We start from the raw sequence: 27,257 nt of genomic DNA, 5'->3' as shown, positions 1-27,257 counted from the left end.
ATAGAGGACCTGAAAGAGAGAAGATGTATGTAAAGAGAGCCAGAAAAAGAGGAGAAGACATATATCGTACCATGCACGACCACACGAACGAGTGGTGACTCTGAGAGTCGGGCGAAAACATTTACGCAGGATTTGAAAACCTGGAATTGTTTGTCATAGTAAAATATCAAGAGGTTTAAATGGCAGAGTTTAATAACTTTTTTCCGTTAAAATAATATTTTTTTTATAAATGCAAGCCGTGCTACAAAACAAATCTACATGCTTAGATTTTAGTGCTGGAAAAATAAATAATAATATAACTTCCGTTTGTTTTATAAGTCTACTTTTAGGACAAACAAAAACTCGATTTATGATTACCATAAAAATGTGTTACTAAGCGTGTTTGACCATCTCGATGGAATGTGCGAACATGGCCATACTTAAAAAAAGGTTTGAAACTCCAGTTGCATATCGGCAGAAAATGTAAAATAATCTTGCTATAAAAATGTTACCGTATAATGCTTGAAACATGACGAGTGCATGATATATTTTGGCGACATTTTAAGTCACTTAATACGTATTCATCATGACTACGTGATTTTCATGTGTTTTTTTTTATTTTGAAAAACAGACGGCTTTTTATCAACATTACTTTTCGAAATGAAAATATTTATTCTCTCGGTGCCCGTCTAGGTAAAGGATCTTTAGTTATAATCTCAATTATCTTAAATCTCTAGAAACATCACAAATGGCAAATGCATCGATTTTTATTTCTCAGCTTCGTGTTCACTTTCAACGGTTCAACGGTTTACACAACTTTCAACGGTTCACACAACTATGTAGCAAATTAACGAACCTGGTGCTATTTACAACTAAAAACGACTAAAATCTTTATTGGAATGACCCCCAGTTTCGGAAACTGATTTGGGTTGGAAACATTTTGGTTGCAAGCACTCATTTTAAGTCCACACGGATATTGTTTAGTTTCTCGGACGCCGCAACATTCGTTTGGTATGTTCCGTTTTTAGTCAAAAACGTTTCTTTTGAAAGACTGTTTGAAAATGAATATTATGAGACAAATGGGATTTTCCTTCAGAAGATGATAATTAAATTTCATTTACCAAACAGGCGTTCAGATTTCTAAATAGATGTATGTTATTTTACTGCTTTAATATCTTACGTTAATAAATGACGTTTTCGGCGTAGAAGTCATAACAAAAAATATATCAAATAAAAATAATCCGTTCGTCCTCCTCGTTTTCATTAACGTGGTTGAGAAACTAACAATCAATTGTCCATGGCCTAGGTACTATATAATGTTAATAATCATAGAAAACAATTTTCTTTAGAACAAAACCAAAAAAAATCAAAATGCAGATCATATATATATATATATATATATATATATATATATATATATATATATATATATATATATATAATATATATATATATATATATATATATATATATATATATATATAAAATAAAATGATATATAGATGTATATAAATACATTGTTATTTTTATTAGATTATTTGCAAGCGAACAAATTGCACCATACTTACCCTTTCCATTAGGCTTTTGTCAAGGCTTAACACTTTTTTCTGTTGAATATCTGACATTAAGATACATGTATAACTAAAACAAATCAAAAATCACTCAAAGTATGTTTCCAAAGTTTGAAAAATCACTCTCACTGAACATGCTCTGCATTTGAATGTTGCTGATGTTTTGTTTCATGCAAAATACAATTGCTTTAATCACTGTCCACAATCGTTTTTCTTCAATCTAAACGAGTGTGCGTTTAATCGCACGTTTCAATGGAATGAGCTTCTTTTTAAATTACAAAAATGAAATCTACAAAAAACATGTTTTGTAATCAGATATACTTAGATAAATGATACGTTCAAATTATCATTGTGATATGATAGAGAAAACCAATATCCTCAAATATTCACAAAATGCTAACTATTAAAGGGACTCGTTCACGTGTTACATGGTCAGATATCGACAACACCTGTGCGTATGTGAAATATGTTTTCAATGCTTGTGACAATGATAAAACAACATCAAAAATTCAAAATAGAGTCCGTTTGTTAATAAATATTGAAATGTAGTGACAGAAAAAGCTTTAGTTTGTCGACAAGCGTCTGTAACGTTATTGAAAATGAAATTATTTTAAGTTTGAAATTTACAAAATCTTATTCGAATGAGTATACTCCTGTTGCTGTTTGATGTTTGTTCATACAATAATTGAAATAAAACAAAGCTTAAAAATTCGCTTTAATCACATTATCTGCGATCGAGACCCTCTAATAAACAAAATGCTGACTTCACCGAAGTTTTAAAAAATCGTTATAAACACAAGACCTGTGAACGAGTCCCTTTAATATACAAAATTTAAATTGAAGACAATGATATTGTAAAGTTGAAAAAGGCTTTGTCATCCCTTTAGCACGATAACACGTACCATTGTCTCTTGGTGTCGTTATTCTGATATGGCTCCTTAAATAGTTTTGGCAAGGGTATTACAAGATATCACTTTCTATTTAAACAAGATTAATTATAGTGAATATTTTTGTATAACTCTTCGTGTGATACATTATTCTAAGTAGTACTTGAAGCTTTATGAAGCAATTTTAGCGGCGACAGAGAACAAATCGTGCCAGATGACATTTATTTAAAATATGTCATTAATCAGAAACCATTCAAAAGCAATTTAGAAAGCAAAAATCTCGAGTTATTCCGTTTTATCAAATTTCCTAAAAACTGTTCATTTCCATTTTCTTTGATAGTATATAAACTTGTAAACAGTTCAGGGTTTATCCACTAGCTAACAACCGGTATGTTACAGCATACATAATTTATCACGTGGTATACACACACTGTTGAAGATAACTTTGACTTTGTAAACAGGTGCAGTAACATATCAAAATCCTAACCCTCACCTTGATGTTAACAGGTACAGTGACATGTCAAGTGAGACAAAACTAGAGGTTGAACTCAATGTAAACAGGTGCAGTAACACTCCAAAATCCTAATCTTAACCTTGATGTTGACAGGTACATGTAAAGTGAGACAAAACTAGAGGTTGAACTCAATGTAAACAGGTACAGTAACATTACAAAATCCTAATCCTAACCTTGATGTTGACAGGTACAGTGACATTCGAAATCCTAACCTTAACCTTAATGTTGACAGGTACAGTGACATTCGAAATCCTAACCTTAACCTTAATGTTGACAGGTACAGTGATATTCGAAATCCTAACCTTAACCTTAATGTTGACAGGTACAGTGACATTCGAAATCCTTACCTTAACCTTAATGTTGACAGGTACAGTGACATTACAAAATCCTAATCCTAACCTTAATGTTGACAGGTACAGTGACATTCGAAATCCTAACCTTAACCTTAATGTTGACAGGTACAGTGACATTCGAAATCCTAACCTTAACCTTAATGTTGACAGGTACAGTGACATTCGAAATCCTAACCTTAACCTTGATGTTGACAGGTACAGTGACATTCGAAATCCTAACCTTAACCTTAATGTTGACAGGTACAGTGACATTCGAAATCCTAACCTTAACCTTGATGTTGACAGGTACAGTGACATTCGAAATCCTAACCTTAACCTTAATGTTGACAGGTACAGTGACATTCGAAATCCTAACCTTAACCTTGATGTTGACAGGTACAGTGACATTCGAAATCCTAACCTTAACCTTGATGTTGACAGGTACAGTGACATTCGAAATCCTAACCTTAACCTTAATGTTGACAGGTACAGTGACATTCGAAATCCTAACCTTAACCTTAATGTTGACAGGTACAGTGGCATTCGAAATCCTAACCCTAATCTTGATGTTGACAGGTACAATGACATGTCAAGTGAGACAACACCTGAAGCTCACCTTGATGTTAACATGCTAAGTGACATTCCAAACTGAGAGGCTGACCTTAATGTATACTGGTTAAGTGACATTTTCATGTGAGACTGCACACTCCAAAGTTAGAAAGCATTTGGGACTGATCATTATGTATACAGATTCGGTGATATTCCAAAGTGAGAACACTTGTGGCTGACAATCTTAAACAACGGTTTAAACCCATGTTTTTTATTCCAGTTTCTTTGACAGCGCCCGTCAGATACACCAAAGTAATTTGATAGACGAATGGTTATATTTGTTTCGTTTAATTAGTATTATTGCCCCTTTTAGAAGATGTCCTGTATTCCATTGCTCACCTTTATGCTGATAAGAACCTTTCAATTGATTACGAGATTGTTTTAATTATGAAATCTAAGAGGCAATTTGTAATTTATGTTTATTTTATTTATATGGCAAACTAAAAAGTTATTAAAATTTACAGAGTTAAAATTATCCAATGAAACCACACTAGGTGCTTTCCTTGAAACACAAATTACGTGCACACATTGCATATCACCACTTTAGCGTATCTAGGAATAATGGGACGATATATCAATTAAATCTTCTCTATTGCAAATTAAGTTGACATTGATCTAGTCTTTATTAAGGCATTACAGAACTTTTGGTACATGTAAGCGCAGACCGTTTCAAGGTCTCTATAAAATGTGTTGCAGAGAAAACAAGATCTACTGAAAACAGAACATGCAACGAAGAGAGGGTCCGTTAGCAGATTTATAATTAATGGAGAAAATGCAATGGATACCTTTTGGACAAACTCTGCAGCCATTACTACAAGAACTCCAAGGTTGCGATAGACCTTAGCTGCCCTATAAGAATAATGTAACTGAATGAGGCAATCATCCTTCAACAGGGAGCTGTGCCGCAGTTCCGAGGCGGTTACCCAAACATTTATTTATATAGATATGTTGATGCGTTCGTGGTCTGCTTGCATTCTTTTGTACATTGCGTGTCACTTAAATGCCTAGTTTAAGGAATGTTTGGCATGACAATCCTCTGTTGTGCATCTCCTACTAATTGCACTGATGGCACAGTGTGGGCCAATTTCCTGTTTATTTGTTTATTGGCTCGGGGCCATTTAGGGTCAATTTCTATAATAAAACCTCCAAAACTGCAGGGTCGTCTCCAACATTTTGGCTACTGGTCTTGTCCCTGTAGTTTCTTTTGTTTCATTTATATTTTGACTTATTTATTTTCTTTAAACAAACAGTTCTCGCCAAAAAAGATAATAAATGGAAGAAAGAGTAAAACAGTACCTTGATCATTACTTATTGATTATTTTCAAGGATGAACACGGACAACATAATATCCACGACCATAACCTATTTCACTTCCGAGTTCTCTGAACGTATTGCGTAATTTGCCGCAAAAGATGACAATAACAAATTTATTCGCACTTCAACAAAGCCTCATACGATTCAGGTGTTAATTATGATGATAATGAATATATATGAGTACGAACACTCGAGATTATAACTCCGAAATGAAGTAACTTTTCCGAATGCCTTTAATTAAAGTGATAATGAACACTTAAAACGATCTTAAACACTCGAGATTTTAGCTTTTGAATGGAGCAATGTTTTTGTCCATGCCTTCTCAGTAATTCAATACTTGGTTCTGTCTGTATATATGGAATTAAAGGTTATATAATTGTCTTGCTATCCAAATAATCCACGCAACGATTCATAACAAATCTTTTAAATTTAAACATATTCAAATACGGACTAATAAGCGGTTAAACGCCCACAATTACGCAAATAAACTGATTTTCATAGAGAGGTTCTTCAATGAGTTACTATAGAATATGAGGTGCGCATAAGTGCATGGTTATTATAAAGTATATGTACATTCAAAGCAGAAAAATGTCACATATTTAAGTATTTATTCGATTATGATTATTTCAATTTGAATTTGTTTTGTTTCTTGTTTCATTTCCAAAAAATATATATTTGGTGGATTCTAATTCGAATATCATAAAGTTTCTGGTACATGCATTTTAAAGCTGCACTCTCACAGATATACCGATTTGACAACTTTTTTTTGTCTTGGAAATAGCAATTTTTTGTTCATATTTCCTGTCGAAAATTAATGTTGTATACCTTAAACCGTTACTAGCGGTTTAAGAAAAATGCATAAAACATCTGTTTTTGAACTTAAATATAAAAATCTGAGATCCTATTTTTGTCGGCAGTCTTATTTAACCGGTGCCCATACATTTTCGCAAAAATTGGCTCGTTACAAGACCAAAAAAAGTTGTCAAAACGTTCAATTTGTGAGAGTGAATCTTTAATATGTCAATATATACTCGTATATATATATTCAACCTAACTGTTGCTATTTATTATACTTATATATTCCACTGAAAAAGTTATGCAATTCCATTTATTGCATTCACTATTTGAATTCAATCATTCTTAGCACTTAATTTGTTTTGAGTGTTACGGAAACAAATCGTTGCTCCATTTAAATGTTTGTAAAACCTAATGGCGAGCTTTACAATATCATTTAACTCATCGTTTCACGGGCTATTTAGTGTAATGATCAATCACCGACTAGTAACTGTTTATAGTCTAAACGTCTGGGTCATGTCATTCACTGGTCAGTGACACATTTTGTTTCAATACTAAACCAAGATGACATGTACCTGAGAGCCAAGATGTTTTTCTAAGTACGTTTAAACCGTTAAACTCTTACAACACTTTTAAAAGGAAGCCTTAAAAGGAAGAATTCTGACAATCCATTGGAATAAGAGAACACTAAAAAGTCATAGAAGAGGAGTCGATTGTTTTGTTTGTGATTTGCTATTGTTTTGAATTGATGTAAACACGTATATTTTACCAAGACAATTTAAGCGTTATCAAGCTTAGCTATCGAATAAACTGTTTAGTGAAAGCCGGCTTCTACCTTCTACCTTGAGTAAATGGAGCCACTTACCCATAACTATATCGTACAATCTGTAAATGGAGCCACATACCCATAACTATATCGTACAATCTGTAAATGGAGCCACTTACCCATAACTATATCGTAAATGGAGCCACTTACCCATAACTATATCGTAAATGGAGCCACTTACCCATAACTATATCGTAAATGGAGCCACTTACCCATAACTATATCGTAAATGGAGCCACTTACCCATAACTATATCGTAAATGGAGCCACTTACCCATAACTATATCGTAAATGGAGCCACTTACCCATAACTATATCGTAAATGGAGCCACTTACCCATAACTATATCGTAAATGGAGCCACTTACCCATAACTACATCGTAAATGGAGCCACTTACCCATAACTACATCGTAAATGGAGCCACTTACCCATAACTACATCGTAAATGGAGCCACTTACCCATAACTATATCGTAAATGGAGCCACTTACCCATAACTATATCGTAAATGGAGCCACTTACCCATAACTATATCGTAAATGGAGCCACTTACCCATAACTATATCGTAAATGGAGCCACTTACCCATAACTATATCGTAAATGGCGCCACTTACCCATAACTATATCGTAAATGGAGCCACTTACCCATAACTATATCGTAAATGGAGCCACTTACCCATAACTATATCGTAAATGGAGCCACTTACCCATAACTACATCGTAAATGGAGCCACTTACCCATAACTATATCGTAAATGGAGCCACTTACCCATAACTACATCGTAAATGGAGCCACTTACCCATAACTACATCGTAAATGGAGCCACTTACCCATAACTACATCGTAAATGGAGCCACTTACCCATAACTATATCGTACAATCTGTTTCGAGAGTTGAGAATTCCATATATACCTATATAATACCTTTTTAAAACCTTCATTAGTCATTTAAGACATAGTTTATTTGTCTTGTAAGTAAAATTTTCATTATGATTTAAAACCCTCACTTCAAAATAAACTGAAATTCAACATGTGTTGTGAGAGGAGTAGAAAAGAAGGATGAAGATGGTGGCAAGGAGTAGAAAAGTCGATAGTAAAAGAGTGGGGTGGGAAAAGAGAGGAAGGATTACAGTGAGAGGTGGAGAGTTGCGGGTACGTAAAGAGAGAAAGGATTATAGTGAGGAGTGTAAAAGTGGTGGTGCGTAAAGAGAGGAACAATGATTGCGGGTAAAGAGAGGAAAGATCAATACGAAGAGAGGAAAAGTTATGAGCGTGGGAAAAAAGAGAGAAAAGATTAAAGTGATTAGTAAAAATGTGAACGCGGGGAAAAGAGAGTAAACACTAAAGTAAGAAGTAGTGTAGTTAGCGTGGGAAAAAGAGAGTAAAGATTAAAATGAAAAGTAGAAAATTGAGGGTGGGAAAAGAGAGAAAGGATTATAGTGAGGTGTGGACAGGTGAGGGTAAGAAAAGACAGGAAGGAATATAGTGAATACTAGGATAGAGAGGATTGGAAAAAAGAGGAAAGATTATAGTGAGGTGTGGAAAATTGAGGGTAAGAAAAGAGAGGAAGGATTATAGTGAGTAGTGGGATAGAGAGGTTTGGAAAAAAGAGGAAAGATTATAGTGAGGTGTGGAAAGTTGAGGCTAAGAAAAGAGAGGAAAGATTATAGTGAGGTGTGGACAAGTGAGGGTTTGGAAAAGAGAGGATGGATTATAGTGAGGTGTGGACAGGTGAGGGTAAGGAAAGAGAGGAAGGATTATAGTGAGTAGTGGGATAAAGAGGATTGGAAAAATGAGGAAAGATTATAGTTAGGTGTGGAAAGTTGAGGCTAAGAAAAGAGAGGAAGGATTATAGTGAGGTGTGGAAAAGTGAGGGTGGGAAAAGAGAGGATGGATTATAGTGAGGTGTGGACAGGTGAAGGTAAGAAAAGAGAGGAAAGAATATAGTGAGGTGTGGAAAAGTGAGGTCGGGTAAAGAGAGGAAGGATTATAGTGAGGTGTGGAAAGGTGAGGGTGGGAAAAGAGAGGAGGATAATAGTGAGGTGTCGAAAAGTGAGGTCGGGTAAAGAGAGGAAGGATCATAGTGAGCAGTGGAAAGGTGAGGGTAAGAAAAGAGAGGAAGGATAATAGTGATGTGTGGAAAAGTGAGGGTAAGAAAAGAGAGGAAGGATTATAGTGAGGTGTGGAGAGGTGAGGGTAAGAAAAGAGAGGAAGGATTAAAGTGAGGTGTGGAAAGGTGAGGGTGGGAAAAGAGAGGAAGGATAATAGTGAGGTGTGGAAAAGTGAGGTCGGGTAAAGAGAGCAAGGATTGTAGTGTGGTGTGGAAACGTGAGGGTAAGAAAAGAGAGGAAGGCATAAAGTGAGTAGAGGAAAAGTGAGGGTAAGAAAAGAGAGGAAGGCATATAGCGAGTAGTGGATATTATAGATTATATAGTGATAATGATGTGCTGAAAAGTAATGGTAAAACGAAGTGAAATAATAGATGTATGAATATAAATAGGATGGGGAAAGTGAGGATTGGGAAAGAGGTCAATGATAGAGATAGGTGAGAAGGTGGAAAATGCCTATGGGAGTGAAATGAGAAGCACGTTGTGCAAGAAATGAAAGAGGGAGGAGAGACATGATGGTGGAAGTTGGAGGAAAGAGAGAGTGTTGGAAAACAAGAAAATTACGGGTTGTTAAGGACAGTTCTCCTCTGGTTCCCGTACAAGTTAACCTGGGAGTTTGCTTGCCACTATACAAAATGTGGAGGTTAAATAAAAGATAGCTTAATCACTTCCCGTTGAAACAGTTCATTATATGAATGCATGGACGGGCAAAACGAGATTCTACGTATTGTTATGACTTGTTTTTGCATGTTTGTGTTTAAATAACAGTGTTTGATGTCATATTTTAAGGAAATATTAATATTTTTTGTTTGCCTTCCGGTTCTGGCATCGGTCAATGTGTATAATCTATATAAATGTATTTGTACAGAAATATAAGTTTAGATTTCATAGATTGATTTTATATGACATGTCACTGTGCAATAAGGGTGTATGGCGCCGTTTCCACCATTTTCAACAAGATAAAGCTTTGGCCTTGTCTGCTGAATGGTTTACACTTTTATGGTTCATTAAATGGTTAAAGCAAGAGTTATGTACGATATTTCTCTCATATTAAAATGCGCAGTTGGGAAAATATCCATTTAAGTGAAACAAATTATTACCATATATATATGGACAAGTACAGTAACAAGCTCAGAAGCCAAAAGTTTAAACATAAACCCCGTTGAACCTCATTCCTATGATATATTGAGCAAAGTAGCATTTCAATGTTTATGAAGCATGAAGATTAGCGACCGTCAAAAACAAATCGTGCCATAAGACAAGCACATCTCATTATTTGCGTTATCAGTTATAGAGTTGACATACATCTCATTAGCTCACAAATATATCATGAAATAGCAAATATTACGCTTAATCACCCAGTCGAGGACTTAAACCTTGTTTTTACTTTTTCGAATTGCGCAATGTTACCCAGATCAATTAGTTAGCGGACTGCATGCATAGGGCAACATGATATGGCAAAAGGAAATTATCAAAAAAATCTTGATTGATACATATGCAGAGTGAATTTAACTTTCAAAACTTTGCGTTTGTTTACGACAATTTCATTACGTTAATGCCAAATGGTAAACATATAAGGCAAATGTTTGTGTTGTTCTTGCATTCTTTAATAAATGGGTTCCCTTCAGCCGGTGCCTTCTTGGGTAGTTCCAGACCGGCTTGCCGCGTTCTCATTGCGATTGGTGTGTGTGCAAAACATAACGGCATACCCCATCAATACTAATAAAAATATTCTTCATTCTTGCTGTACATTGTTAAGGATTGGCATATTGTGGATAAGTTCTGATAAATGATTAATTATTTAAGCGTTTAACGGCTGAGTCAACTGTATTTTACGTATTTGTGTTCGATGCATCAATAATGTTTATCCTGTTTGAATTGCTTCGATGTTAAATTGACGATAACATATTACAGTTGTTAAAGATTTGTAATGTTAATGATGCTACGCAGAAACAAAACACTAATTTCCAATATTTTCAATGAAATTTATAGAATAAAAATGATTAAGAGGCATTCTTAGATTTGCAACTACCTATAGAATACCCAGATATATATTTCATGTTCGTGCCAGACTCATCGTTTGTTTGCCATGAACTTGTATCGAGACATACTTTACAGACCATGGTAATTAAATCACAATAATATGACACACATGTATTGCAACGAACCAGTGATGTTGAAGTAGAGATAGTAATATCAATTACTTACTTATCTAAACAGACGTTCATCTATCTTGAAATGTAATATAACTTATATTCTAATATAGAAGAGAACATAACGTGTATTGTTTACTAACATTATAAAGTTCATCTTGTTAATGTTCAAGTTATTGTCAAACTTATGTTTGGTTTCATATAGCATAACCTACCTTTCACAAGATTAAGTGCAATATTGTGATCAGTTGTTTCACAACTTTGCAGATATGTTAAGGTCAACAAGGTGTTCAAAAAGCAAAACAAATCAATAAATCGGCAACTGACATAATCGAAAGTATTTCTTTATATCGATTGGTAAGCTCGCAAACTTGTACAAATTATTATATAAATAATTAGATTGTTCTGTTTTAATATTTATTCGCAGCCATCCGATTCAAGGACGCCTGATCAAAGGTAATATTATCATTGGTGTCTTCATGGGAAACGAAAGGTAGTGTGGTAGTCACTGCTCTTTCGTGAAATCTGTTGTAATTTAATAAATTTCATGTCGTACTATAAATTGAATGAACTGTACGTTAACATTTATATCATTTCATTGATAACCTTTCATAAACGATTCAATATAAAGAAGTATAATCATCTGTCAGAATGTAAGAATTTCGAGAAAGCCATGGATAAATGTATTGTTAAGAAAGTCGTATTTTGCTAAAACCTTGTTACAAAATACAAATAATATTTCAAATATCTAGTGATTTTCCGCACTTTTTATACAAAGAAACATTACTTGTAAGTTGTACAGTATGTGTAATAAAAGAAACACCTATATGGCCATAAACACGAGTGCCCAGTGCATGATATACCTAAATGCCCCTCGTTGTTAATTAATTAACAACAATATAAAACCTGCATGGTTATTTATTTATTTATCAAGGCATATATAATAGTTAGGGGAAAAGAAAGCGAGAATATTTATGTAATGAGAGCCAGGGAAAAGACAGAAGAGAGGACAAATATCGTAACATGCACGACCACACATACGACTGCTGGTTCTAAGAACCGGGCTAGAAAAACAGGGTCGCCAATTCCCGCACAAATACGTGCAGGATTTGAAATCCTGGAATTGTTTGTCATAACAAAACATTTGGACGTTTTAATGGCAGGTTTTATACTGCTTTCCGTTAAATAGTTTACTTTATAAATGCACGCCGTACCACAAAGTCCTACATGGTATAATATCTTATTTTTAGAGTTTAGTGCTGAAATAATAATATACTAATATGAATCCGGTTTTTTTTCTTCCGTCTACTTATATGACAAATAAAAACCCTATAAGTAGATCTATGATTACCATAACAATGCTTTACTATAGCGTGTTTGACCATTTTGATGATATGTGCAAAAAGGTGTCCATAATTTACACAAAAAATTTTTAGTTGCATAGCGGCAGTAATTGTAAAATGATCTTGCTATTTAAATGTTCAAGTATAACTTTTGAAATATGATGAGTGCACGATATATTTTGGAGACATTTTAAGTCACTTAATACATGTTCAGCCTCACCACCTGGTTGTCTTGTTATTTATTGTTTTGTTTTTGAAAAACAGACGGCATTTTTTGATCAACATTGATTTTCAAAGGTTCTTCTCGCTGGGCCCGTTTTAGTAAAGGATCTCAGTCGTTACATTAATTATTTTAAATTTCTAGAAACGTCACAAATGGCAGAAAAGATCGATTTTAATATAATCTTCGTGTTCATCTTCAATGGTTCACACAACTATGAACCAAAATAACGAAACTATGGCACTAACATAATTTCAATTTACTCCTTAAATCGACTTAATATATGTCTTTTGAAACGACCCCCAGTCTCTGAAACTTAAATGGATTGGAAACATTTGTTTGCAAGCACTCATTGTAAGGCCAATCAGGTACTGATGAGTTTCACACACGCCACCGCATTCGTCCTGTACGTGACGTTTTTAGTAAAAAAAACATATCTTTTTTAAAGAATATTTCAAAATGGATATAATGAACGGAATGAGATTTTCCTGCAGATGACGATAATTAATATTCATTAATTAAGCGGGCGTTGCAGATTTCTAAATTCCTTCATATCACTTTAAGTGCTTTAATATCTTCCATTAATAATTGACTATTTTGGCCATGACCAAAACATGAGTTATATAAATAAAAATAATCCGTGCTCCCTCCTCGTTTCAGTTAACGTGGTTGAGAAACTAAAACATTTATTTGCAAGCGAACAATTTGCACAATAATAACCCTTTCCATTATTAGGCTTTTGTCTCGACTTAACTCTTATTTCTAGTGAATACCAGACATGAATATAAAACTTACCAAAGTCACTCGAAGAATGTTTCCAATTTTTGAAAAATCACTTCCAGTGATTATGCTTATTATTTTTATTTCAAAACACAAATGTTTGTAATTACTTTCCACATCGGGTTATTGTTTTTCTTCAATCTAAATAGGAGTGTGCGTTTACTCACACGTTTCAATGGAGTGAGCTTCTTTTTAAATTGAAAAAAATGAAAGGTACAAAAAATGTTTTGTTATCAGATATTTTCAAATAGCTGCAACGTTCAAATTACCATTGTGATATGATAGAGAAAAGCAATATCCTCAAATATTCACAAAATGCTAAGTATTAAAGGGAATTATTCACATGTTATATGGTCAGATATCGACAACAGTAGTTGTGTGTGAAAAAAATGTATGTTAAATGCTTCTGAGAATGATAAAACAACATCAATCATTCAATATAGAGTTCGTTTGTTAATAAATATTGAAATTTAGTGACAGAAGAAGCTTTAGTTTGTCGACAAGCCTTTGTAACGCAAAATGGACTTATTTTGAGTTTGAAATTTATAAAACGTTCTGCGAGTATAATCCTACTGATGTTGTTGGGGTTGTTCATAAAATAATTGAAATTAAACTATATCGGCACAGAATCATTAACCAAAAAAATATATATAAAATAATAATAATCCGTGTTCCATCCTCGTTTTAAATGATGTGGTTCATAAACTAATAATTAAATTTAATAACTTAGGTACTTTGTATGTACATACATATGCATTAGTATTGTTAGATTATTTGCAAGCGAACGTATTGCACAATACTTACCATCTTCATTACACTTTTGTCTCGACTTCTCTCGTTTCTGTTGTGAATATCAGACATGAACACACATGTATAATTAAAACTGACAAAAATCACTCAAAGTATGTTTCCAAAATTTAAAAATCACTCTCAGTTAACATGCTCTACAGTACATTTTGATTGTGTTTTTTTGTTCAAAAGACAATCGTTTTAATCACTTTCTACATTTTTCTTGGATTGAAATAAGAGTCTACATTTAGTCGCACGTAAAAATGGAATGAGGTTCTCTGCATGAAATTATACAGAAAATGAAATCTACACAAATCTTGAAATCAGATCAAATATTCACAAAAATGTTGTTGTTTTTTGTAAAAGTTTCAAAGGGACTCGTTCTCGTATAATATGATCAGATATCGATACCATTAAGTGTGTGTGAACTGTGTGTTTAATGCTTCTGACAATTATTAAACAACATCAAATGTTCAAAAAAGAGTTTATTGAAATTTAGTGAAAGAAGGAGCGCTAGTTTGTCGACAAGTTGGACAAACAAAATAAAAACGACACAATTTCACCGAAGTTTTAAAAAATCGTTTTAAACACAAGACCTGTGAACGAGTCCCTTTAATATACAAAATTCAAATTGAAGACAATGATATTATAAAGTTGAAAAAGGCTATGTCATCCCTTTAGCAAGATAACACATACCATTTCTCTTGGTGTCGTTATTCTGATATGGCTCCTTAAATAGTTCATGCAAGGTTTTACAAGATATCACTCTCTATTTAAACATTAATTCTAGTGAATATTTTTGTATAACCCTTCGTGTGATGTATTATGCTTAGTAGAGCTTTATACGCAATTTTAAATGCGACCATGAACAAATCGTGCCAAATGACATTACTTTCAAATATGTCATTAATCAGAAACCATTCAAAAGCAACTGAGAAAGCAAAATATGCGAGTTATTCCATTTTATCAAATTTCCAATAAACTGTTTATTTCCATCTTCTTTCGTAGTATGAAACTTGTAAACAGTTAATGGTATATCCATCTCACTAGCTCACAACTCCTAAAACTGTGCAAGTAGAGGTTTTTTATATCGGCGTAAAAAGATATAACAGCAAGATTCACCATTTCAGACTACAAAAACGATACACACACCGTCCCGACTCCATTTAAACCATATTTTTGGGGAAAGTGTGACATCTTCGATGTCGAAGTTGTGCCCCTCATAAGCTTTATCCTAGGAACACGCCTGCATCTGGTCAACAAGGATGTATAATTACTTACATAATAGTAATCAAAATAGTCCAAATCAAACCTTGATATATCGTTCCGTGATATTCTAAAGCACTTGAAGATAACTTTGACTTTGTAAACAGGTGCAGAAACCTTCCAAAATCTGAACCCTAACCTTGATGTTGACAGGTACAGTGACATTCAAAACCCTAACCCTAAACTTTATGTTAACATTTTAAGTGGCATTCCAAAGTGAGACAGCACCTGAAGCTGACCTTGATGTTACCAGGCGAAGTCACATTCCAAACTGTGACCGCACTGGAGGCTGACCTTGATGTAAACAGGTTAAGTGACAGATCTATGTGAGACAGCACACTCCAAAGTTAGAAAGCATTTGGGGCTGATCATCATGTTTACCGGCTCAATGAGATTTCAAAGTGAGACCACTTGTGGCTGACCATCTTAAACAGCGGTTTAAACTCATTTTTTTCTTTCCAGGTTTCTTTCGCAGCCCCAGTCAGTTACCCCAAAGTGTGTTGATAATGGTTGCATTTATTTTGTTGAATAAGTTGTATATATTGCCCCTTTTAGAAGATGTCCTATATTTCATTGCTAAGCGTCATGTTGATGAAATAATATTTCAACTGATAACGAGATTGTATTTTAATTATGAAATCTAGCATACAATTTGTGATATATATATATATATATATATATATATATATATATATATATATATATATATATATATATATATATATATATATATATATTATTTGTATTTATATGGCAACTAACAAGTAATTAACCTTTTTAGAGTTTATCAAACGTAACCACACTAGGTGCTTTCTTTGAAATACAGATTATGTGAACTCATTGCATATCGGCATATTGGCGTATCTACGTTTAAATGGGACGATCTATCAATTAAATATCCTCTTATGCAAATTTAGTTGACATTAAACTAGTCTTTATCAGTGCATTAGAGAAATCATGTTAGGTACAAAGTTAACGTAGACCGTTTTTAGGTCTACATAACACGTCTTGCAGATATAACAAGATATATTAAAAATAAAACATGCAACGGTGAGAGAGTCCATTTATTATCAATAATAATAATAGATTATTTAAATCCTAAATTGGTTCCGTTTTCCAGACAGACAGACCCAGCGCATTGTTGACATGTTCCAGACTGACTTGCCACGTTTTGTTAGAAAACTGCCATTGCGATTGGTGTACAATGAGGTTCAGAAATGGTGAATTTTACTCGCGGTATAACCAATATCCAAAGGTCGCAAAACATACATACATGTAGATGTCCCATGAACACTTATAAAATATTCTCCATTCTGGCTGTATATTTGTGTTGACTGGCAAATTGTGGATACATTCTGATTAATATTTAATTATTTAAGCGTATACTGTAAGTGTTAGCTGGTTGAATGAATTGGTGGTGCATGCATCAATAATGTTAACCCCTTATAAATTGCTTCGATAGTACGTTTACGAATAACATTCTATAATTGTTGAATATTTTACATGTTTATGACGCCATGCATGCAACACTGTAGAAACAAGATACTAAGTACCTTAAATTTAAATGGATTTTAGAAAATTACAATGATTAAGTGACATGTTTAGATTTGTAACTATATATAGAATACACAGATATATTCCAAGTTTTCGTCAGACTCATCGTTTATTTGACATGCAATTGTATCAAGACATACTTTAACAGGCCATTGAAATCATAGTTGGTAATTAATTCTTATTACTATGACACAAATGTTTTGAAACATACCAGGGATGTAGAAGTTGGTCGTAATATCAATTAATTGCTTATCTAAACAGAATTTGACCTACCTCTTTATGAAATATAACAATATTTTCAACATAAATGTTCGGCTTTATTTTGTAATCGTATAGCATTGCCCACCTTTCTGTCTTAATCTCACACAAATAAAACGTTTCTCGTGCCACGCACGCCTGGGGGTCAAATAGCATAGCTTACTTATCACAAGATTAATAATGTGATCTTTTTCCGCAATTCAGAAAATAGTTATGTTAATTTCAACAACTACTTAAAAAAGAATCAGAACATAAACTGGCAGCTGACATAATCGGAATTCAATTGGTAAGCTCGTAAACTTGTACAAATTATTTTATTAACGCCAAGATGTTTCAGTTTTTATATATCCGTCTAGTTATCAGATTCATGGACGCCTGATCAAACGTTATGTTATCATTTGTGTCATCATTGGAAACATTGATATTTTGGTAGTCACTGGTTAAATTTGTTTTACTTTTATCAATCCATTGGCATACTATTATTTTCTTGTATCATTTCACAATCAGGACTATTTTTATTTTTTTATTTTATAACCTGGGACCAGGTAAGTTGTTCTGACAACTACTGGTGAGCTTACAGAAACGTAGGAGATGTGCGTGTTTATAAGGTCTGCCGAAATGGGCGAATTTACCCTTCTAATGAAAGACGTTTGAAGCGCATGGCCCTTAATCGCTCACCTAAGTTAAAGGTTTAAACATTTGTGGGGGGGGGGGTTGAGAGAATGAACAAGTTCATTGGTTTATCGCAATACAACTAGGGATTTAACTATGGACAAGTTTCGTCAAACGCTTAAGTGGTCACGGACATCAAAGCACAAAAGGGATTTCTGTTTTCAAAACTATAGACATTGTCTTAATGTTATTATTGTAGCTTGCAAAACAAGAATGTATATCAAAATGTATAGGTCATCCGAAGAAAACATTGCTATTTGTTTTAAAAACTAGATATATGGTCCAGATTCCATTGCTATAGTTTTAAAATTAAGAAAAAGGTCAAAATACCATAGTCAACGTCATCGAAGAACAAAATTGATATATGTTTTTAAAAACTGTACATATTGTCTAATTTCATTATTGTCTAATTTCATTGCTGTAGCTTCAAAAATAAGAAAGTAGGTAAATAGGTCTAATTCAATCCCATCCAATGATAACTTTGATATTTGTTTTCAAAACTGTACACATGTTCCAAATGTCACTGATGTAGCTTTAAAATGAGAAAGTAAGTCAAAAGGCCATCTATGACCCCAGAGACATCGTTTGAACAAACATGGTAAAGCCATCATGCAGTGCTACATAACAATTTTATAAGGTCTATGCCATGTGATATGAGAAAAAAAAATGTTTAAAGATTTCATAACATAAATGAACCACAGCGCGTGGCCAGTTTTGGCCCATGAAGCATATTTTTTACAAAATCATTTAAAATATCAAGGGTCTGGGCCTAGCGGTCTCAGACAAAAGAATTTCAAAACAAATCTTATATAAGTATATAGAAACCTTGTGACTAGTTATACCCCAGGGACACGATTTTAACAAACTTGATGTAGGGCGACTATGCGATGCTACATACGAAATATCAAGGGTTTTGGCCCAGTGTTTATAAACAAAAAGATATTCAAATATACCCCTATATAAGTATATAAGTATGTAAGAAACTTGTGACACCCATAAACTTAGTAGAGGACCACTAGGCGATGTGGAACACCAAATGTCTAAGCTACAGGCTTCATGGTTTTTGCGAAGAGGATTAAAAAAAATGTTTTCAGTTGCCACGGCAACCAGCTTTTTGCATGGTATTCATTTCTCTGAACAACTAAAATGGGCACCGTCCAAGTAACATCCTATTGATGTTTCATTTAAACTGGCCAGGTGGTTTAGGAGTAGATGTCGTTTGAAGGAATGTTTGACGGACGACGGTTATACGGGCGATAGATGCTGGGCGAAGGAAAAACGTTCACCCTCAGCGCTACATGCTCAGGTGAGCTAATACTTTAGGCAACCAACGGTTACTGTAATAACCGTAATTACGGATGAATGACATTTATTATCATTATACAGCCGAGAGTATAAAATAGAGCAGGGCTCATCCTCGTTTAACCTGCTCATTTAATTTTTTGCCTTTTTTTCGAGAGAACATAAATACAAAAAAATTACCGCACTTACAACATTTTAAAGAATCTTGGAAATTGTTCTATATAAAGAAACGAGTGTCCAGTGCATGAAATACTAAATGCCCCTCGTAGTTATTAAGTAGAAATATTTAAAAACATAGTAAAACCTGTAAAATAATGTATTCATCAGTTTAGTAAGGTAAATAATAGTTCTATAGGAGGGAAATGAAAGAAAGAAAAATTATGCAAAGAAATCCAGGTTAACGACAGAAGAGAATAAAGATATCGTTCCATGCACGACCACAAGCGTTGGTCCTTAGAGCCGGACAAGAAAAACTAACACGCCTGGCCCCAATAAAAGTATAAAAACATGCATAATTTTAAATCATACAATGCTTTCATGTGGTATAATGAGCTGAGATTAAGATGATATTTGACTTGAGGTTTTTTGTGATAATAGGGCCAGCTCTCGCACGTATTCGTGCAGGATTTGAAAATCTTGGGATTGTTTGTTATAGTAAAGTACTAAGAGGTTTAAATGCCAGATTAATTTTTACATCGCTTTCCGTTAATATGTATTTGTTTCTATAAATGCACGCCGTGATACAAAAAACCTACATTATACAATACAGTAGAATTATTAGAAATTATTAGAATATTTATTGGCATATTTTGGGGTTTTATTAAATGACTTCCGGCTTTTTTCAGCAGTCTTCTTATATTACAAGTAAAATCTCTATTAGGAGATTTATGAATACCATGGGGCCGTTTCAGATTAATTGCATTTACTAAACAGGCGATTCAGATTTTTAAATTGCTGTAATTGATGTTAAGTACTTTATTATCTTACATTTATAAATGACTATATCGGCGCAGAAAACCTAACCCAAAAAATGATTATATAAAATAAAAAACTCCGCCCCCCCCCCCTCCTCGTGATAATAAACTTGTTTGAGAAACTCATATCAATTATCCATGGCCTAGATACTATGTATGTTAAATATAATATGCAATAATTTTCTTTCGAACAAAACAAAAAACTCTAAATGCAGAGCATATATATAAGGTAAATAATAGTTCTTTATATATAAAATAATATTTGTATGTATATAAATGCATTATTATTATCAGATTATTTGCAAGTGAACCAATTGTACTTATACTTATAATAACCATTTTCATAAGTATTTTGTCTCGCTTTAACTCTTGTTATTGTTGAATATTAGACGTGAAGATACATGTGTGATTAATACTTACCAAAGATCACTCAAATTATGTTTCCAAAGTTTGAAAAATCACTCTCAGTGAACATGATCTTCATTTTAATTTTGTTGATGTTTTGTTTTGTTCAAAGACAATTGCTTTAATCACTTTCCATATCATGCAATTGTTGTTCATTCTTTTGCATTCAATCGCACGTTTTAATGGAATGCGCTTTGTTTAATTTACATTAAATGATACCAAAATGATATCTACACAAATCTTGTTTTGTAATCAGATACTCGAAAAACTGCAACGTTCAAATTACCACTGGGATATGATAAAAAAAGCAATATCTTCAAATATTCACAAAAAAATAAGTATTGAAGGGACTCGTTCAGGTTTAATGTGGTCAGATATCGACAGCAGTAGTTGTGTGTGAAATGTGTGTGAAATGCTTGTGACAATGATAAATCAATATCATAAATTCATAATGAAGTTCGTTAATTAATATTGAAATTTAGTGACAAAAGAAGCTTTAGTTTGTCGATAAGCGTCTGTAACGCTTTTGAAAATGGAATTATTTTGAGTTGCAATTTAAAAAATCCTATGCAAATGACTATAATCATGTTGGTGTTTGGTGTTTTATATGAAATAATTGAAATAAATTTCACCGAAGTTCTAAAAAAAACGCTTTCAACACAATACCTGTAATCGCGTCCCTTCAATATACAAAATATAGATTAAAAGAAAATGATATTGTAAAGTTGAAAAAGGCTATGTCATCCCTTTAGCGAGATAACACGTACCATTGTTTCTTGATGTCTTTATCCGGATATGGTTACTTAAATAGTTAAGGCATGGGTATTACACAATATATAACTTTCTATTCAAACTTGCAGTTTTAACAAGATTAATTCCAGTGGAAACTATTTTGATGTAACGTGTGATACATCGTGCAAAGTAGTATTAAAAGCGTAGTGAAGCAATCTTAGCGGCGACCAAGTTCAAATCGTGCCAGATGACATTTATATAAAAGATGTCATTAATCAGAAACCATTCAAAAGCAATTTAGAAAGCAAAGATGCTAGTTATTTCGTTCCATCAAATAAATTCACTTTCCCTTTTCATCTTCTTTTATAGTATGTAAACTTTTTAACAGTTAATGGTACCTAACTCACTACGTAACAACACGTATTCTCTTAAACTGTGAAAGTAAAGGTGTTTTTTTTTATTTCGGAGAAAAAGCAACATCCTCAGGTACAGTTATATTCCAAACCCCTAACCCTAACCTTGATGAGAACAGGTAAAGTGACATTCCAAAGTGAGACAACACATGAAGCTGACCTTGATGTTGATCGGTTTTAACAGTGACATTCTAAAGTGAGACAGTATCCGAAGCTGACCTTGATGTTTACATGCTAAGTGACATTCCAAACTGTGACAACACTGGAGGTTGACCTTGGTTAAGTGACATTCTATGTGAGACAGCACACTCCAAAGTAAGAAAGCATTTGGGGCTGATCATCATGTATACAGGACATTCTAAAGTGAGACCACTTGTGGCTGACAATCTTAAACAGCGGTTTAAACTCAAATTTTTCATTCCCAGTTTCTATGGCAGCGCCCGTCAGTAGCCCCGACGTGTTTTCATAGACGAATGGTTACATTTGTTTCGTTAATAAGTTGTATTGCCCCTTTTAGAAGATATCCTGTATTACATTGCTCACCTTCATGCTGATAAGAATCTTTCAATTGATTACGAAATTGTTTTAATTATGAAATCTAACAGGCAATTTGTAATTTATGTTTATTTTATTTATATGGCAGACTAACAAGAAATAAAACTTGGCAGAGTTTACAGAGCAACTATCATCAAAACAAAACCACAATAGGTGCTTTCCTTGAAACACAGATTATGTGCACTAATTGTATATCGCCACTTTAGCGTATCTAAGAAAAACGGGACGATCTATCAATAAAATCTTCTCTTATGCAAATTAAGTTGACATTTATCTAATCTTTATCAATGAATTAGAGAACTCATTCTGGTACAAAGCTAACGCAGACCGTTTGAAGGTCTCCATAACATGTCTTGCAGAGATATACAATATATATTGAAAATATAACATGCAACGATGAGAGAGTCAGTTAGTAGATTTATAATCAATAAAAAATAATGCAATTGAGACTTCTTCAATGAAATAAATGCGATTGAGACTACTTGTACAAACTCTACCGCTAAAAGCTATTACTACAATAACTCCAAAGTTACGTTAGACATTAGCTCCCCTATCGGAATGGTGTAACTGAGGCAACCATCGTTCAACAGGGAGCTGTGTCGCTGATCGTTCCAATGCGGTTACCCCAACATTTATTTTTAAAAATATTCTTGTATGTCTTTATCGTTTTTTTTACATTAGGTGTCACTTGATTAAGGTCGTCTCCATATATTTTGCTACTGGTCTTGTCCCGGTAGTTTCCATTGTTTCATTTACATTTTTACTTATAATTTTTTTTTTAAACACGTAGTACTCGCCAAAAACACAATAAATGGAAGAAATTATTAAACAGTACCTTGAACACAAGTTCTTGATCTAATCCCCAGGATGATCAAGCACCACATACTATCCACACGTAAAACCATCAACGAGCATCATATATTTTACTTTCACGTCCTCTGTACGAATTGCGTTATTCGCCGAAAAAGATGAAAATAACAAAGTCTGGAGTACTACAACAAAGCCTCAAACGAGTCATGAGTTAATTAGAATAATACTGATCACTGATTAAGAATACTTGATTTTAACTTCTGAATAGAATAACGTTTTTCAAATGCATTTAAATAATTGAAAACGTGCTCTGTTTGTACAGCGTGTCTGTAAGTGGAATTAAAGATAAACAATTTAATATTCTTGTTATTCAAAACATCTAGGTTGCGATTTCTATCAGATCTTAAAATTTATTCGTTTTCAAATACTAGTACGGACTAATAAGCGGTTAAACGCTCGCAATTAGCTAAATCACCGAGTGTAACCAAAGAAGAGAATATACAATGATCTTCATAGAGATGTTTTTTCAATGAGTTACTACTATAACATATGAACTGCGCATAAATGCTTGGTTATTCAGTATATGTATGTTCAGACCAGAAGTATGTTACATATCTAAGTATTTATTCAATAAAGATTATTCCTGTTTCAATTAAAAAAAATAATGATGTATATAATGAGGTTCAAAAATGATAGATTTTACTCGCTGTATTACCAATGTCCAATACGCCAAAAACAAACAGACACGTATCTTGAAAACTAATGTGTTTTCCTTCATTTTTGCTGTTTATAATTGTGGACAGGCAAGTTGTGGGTATATTCTGATTAATGTTTACGCGTAAAGTGATAGTGTCAGCTGGTTTTAATGTATTGGTGTTTGATGCATCAATAATGTTAATCCTGTATAAGTTGCTTCGATGTTAAATCAACGAGTAACATATTACAGTCGTTGAAGATATCACATGTTAATGAAGTTATGCAGGCAACACTGCAGAAACATGATACTAAGTACGTAACTTTTAAATGGATTTAAGAAAAGAAACAAGATTTAGTGGCATTCTTTGCAACAATCTATAGAATTCTAAGATATATATTTCACATTGTTTCCAGAAGCATCGTTTATTTGCCATGAAATCATATCAAGACGTACTTTTATAGGGCATTGCAATTAAAGTAGGTAATTAAATCACAATGACACAAATTTATCACAACAAACCAGTGATGTTGAAGTAGCGAGTAATATCAATCATTTGCTTATCTAAAAAGACTCTGATCTATCTTAATATTGAAAATGGAATGATTTTTTGAGCGCGAAAAATCACAAAAATTTGTGTGAATAAGGATTACTAGTTGTTGTTTGCTGTTCGTGCATAAAACAATTAATATAACACAATTCTGCAGAGGTTTTAAGAATTCGTTTTAAAAATAAAACCTAAAGACAATGACATTGAAAAGTTGAAAAAGGCTATGTCATCCCTCTAGCAAGATAACGCGTACCCTTATCTCATGATTTCTTTATCCTGATATGGTCCTAAAATAGTTAAGGCAAGGGTATTACACGATATCACTCTCTATTAAAACATGCCGTTTAAACAAGATTAATTCTGGCGAAAACTATTTTGATGTAACCCTTCGTGTGATATATTGTGCTTAAAGCGTGATGAAGCAGGTTTTTGTGGCAACCAAGAACACATAGTGCCAAAAATATTATATTTAGAATATGGCATTAATTCAGAAATAAGTTAAAAGCAATTTAGAAAGCAAAAATGCAAGTTTATTCGTTTAATTAAATAACTTTTTGAACTGTTCATTTCTATAAACAGCTAAAACTATGCACGTAAAGGGGTTTTTTTATCCCAAAGAAAAAAAAACATCACCACTATGCACCATTCAGACTACAAAAAGACCTACAAACCGCGCCCTAACTTCATTTAAACCATATGTAGGTTAGTGTTAAGTGGAAAGGGCACATCTGCTATGTCGAATCCCGAAGATGCTCCTCTAACGCTAAATCCTAGTTTCGCGCCTGCATCTCTTCAACAAGGATGTATAATTACTTACATAAAAGTGAGCAATAAAAAATAAATCAAAACCGTCCAAATCAAATTTTGATGTATCTTTCAGTAACATTCCAAACACTTTAGGCAGATCAGTATGCAAACAGGTGCAGTAACATTCCAAAACCTTAACCTAAAACTTGATGTTGACCCCTAACCTAAGGTGTTGACAGGTACCACGACATTTCAAAGTGAGACAGGACCTGAACCGCTGACCAAAATGTTAACAGGTTAAGTGACATTCCCGAGTGAGATATATAGTGGTATGTACAGTGACATTTCAAATTTAGACAGCACTTGAGACTGACTTTGATGTATACAGGTAAAGTAGCATTCCTATGTGAGACAGCGCACACCAAAGTGAGAAAACATTTGAGGCTGGCCATCATGTATACAGGATCAGAGACATTCCAAAATGACACCAAATGTAGCTGACCATCTTAAAGACCGGTTTTAACTCAAAGTGTTCTTTCCATGTATCTTTGGCAGTGCCAGTCAGTTACCCGAAAGTATTTTGATAGACGAATGGTTGAATTTGTTTCGTTGAATGAATTGTTTTGTCCCTCTAGTAGATGTCCTATATTACAATCGGTAAGCTTCATGCCGATGAATTAATCGCCAATTTATTAACGAGACAGTTTTAATTGTGATAATTTAGAGACAATATGTAATATAAGACACATTTACAAATAATTAAAATTAAGAGGTTTACAGAGCTAACTTTATCAAACGAAATACCTACGTGCTTTCCTTTAAACACATAATTATTATGTGCACACCATGCATATCGCCACTTTGGCGTATCTAGAATAAACGGGACAATATAACAATTAATCTCCTCTTTCGCAAATTAAGCTGACATTAATCTAGTCTTTATCAATGCATTAGAGAACTCATTCTAGTGCAGACCGTTTGAAGGTCTCCATAACATGTCTTGCAAAGATAACAATATATTCACATTGAAAATAGAACATGCAATGTTGAGAGAGAGTCCATTTATAATCCATAAAAATAATTCAATGAGAACTTTGACAAACGCAGCAGCCATAACTACACAACTCCAAGGTAGCGGTAGACCTTAGCTGTGGTCCCAGATGTAATTCAGTCAACCATGAACAAAAGGGAACTAAAGCTTCGTTGAACGTTCCAATAGTTATATGAAAAACTACAGAAACAAGTACAGTAGTAGATAGTAGTAGGAAGTTTAATCATAACCCCCGTTTTATGGCACAGGATCAAGGCCAAGACAGAGAAAGCGGTAACTCCAACATTTATTAATAAATAATAATAAATAATGTTGATACAGGCAAAACTGGGTATTCGTTAATTGTTTTGCTACATGTCTTGTCCAAGTCATTTCAACTGTACTTTTAACATTTTGACTTATTTTCATATGCATTAAACAAATAGTTCTCGCTAAAGAACAATAAATGGAAGAAGGAATAAGACATTACCTTAAGCATAAGTTCTTCGAGGGTCACAAGGACCACATATTTTTCACACGTAAACTATCCACGAGCATTATCTATTTAACTTTCAAGTCCTCGGAACGAATTGCGTTGTTCAACGCAACAGATGACAATAACAAAGTCTTCCTTACTTCATCAAAGCCTCAAACGTTTCAGGAGTTAATTACAATGATACAGATCACATATGATTAGGAAAGCTCGATTGTAACTTCTGAATAGAATAACGTTTTTAAAATGCATTTTAAGTAATTCAAAACGTGCTCTGTTTGTACAGCTTGCCTGTAAGTGGAATTAAAGTTAAACAATTTTCTTGTTATTCAAATAATCTTCGCTGCGATTTCTATCAAATCTTTTAAATTCAATCGTTTTCAAATACTTGTACGGACTAATAAGCGGTTAAACGCTCGTTATTAAGCTAAGCGCGGAGTGTAACCAAAGAAGGAAGCAAATGAAATGGATTTTGTATAAATATATTTCATTTATACGTATATCTGGTGGATTCTATAATAAGCGTCTAAAATCGTAATATATGTTTAGCCTAACAATGGATATTTATTATGCTTATACGT

General features: G+C 33.5%; 1 protein-coding gene across 1 annotated transcript in view; it reads right to left on the bottom strand.

The window, feature by feature from the left end:
- LOC128244594 (protein FAM167A-like) overlaps positions 1 to 26,778 on the bottom strand; it is a 51,228-nt gene extending 24,450 nt beyond the window's left edge. The window contains exon 1 of the mRNA XM_052962596.1: positions 26,674 to 26,778. The gene's annotated coding sequence lies outside the window, so the exon portion shown is untranslated. The remainder of the gene's footprint in view (positions 1 to 26,673) is intronic.
- Positions 26,779 to 27,257: the final 479 nt, after the last annotated feature.

Source organism: Mya arenaria, chromosome 8 (assembly GCF_026914265.1).
Source record: "Mya arenaria isolate MELC-2E11 chromosome 8, ASM2691426v1".
In the NCBI taxonomy this organism is placed as follows: Eukaryota; Metazoa; Mollusca; class Bivalvia; order Myida; family Myidae; genus Mya; species Mya arenaria.
This window is presented reverse-complemented; position numbering and strand designations above follow the sequence as displayed.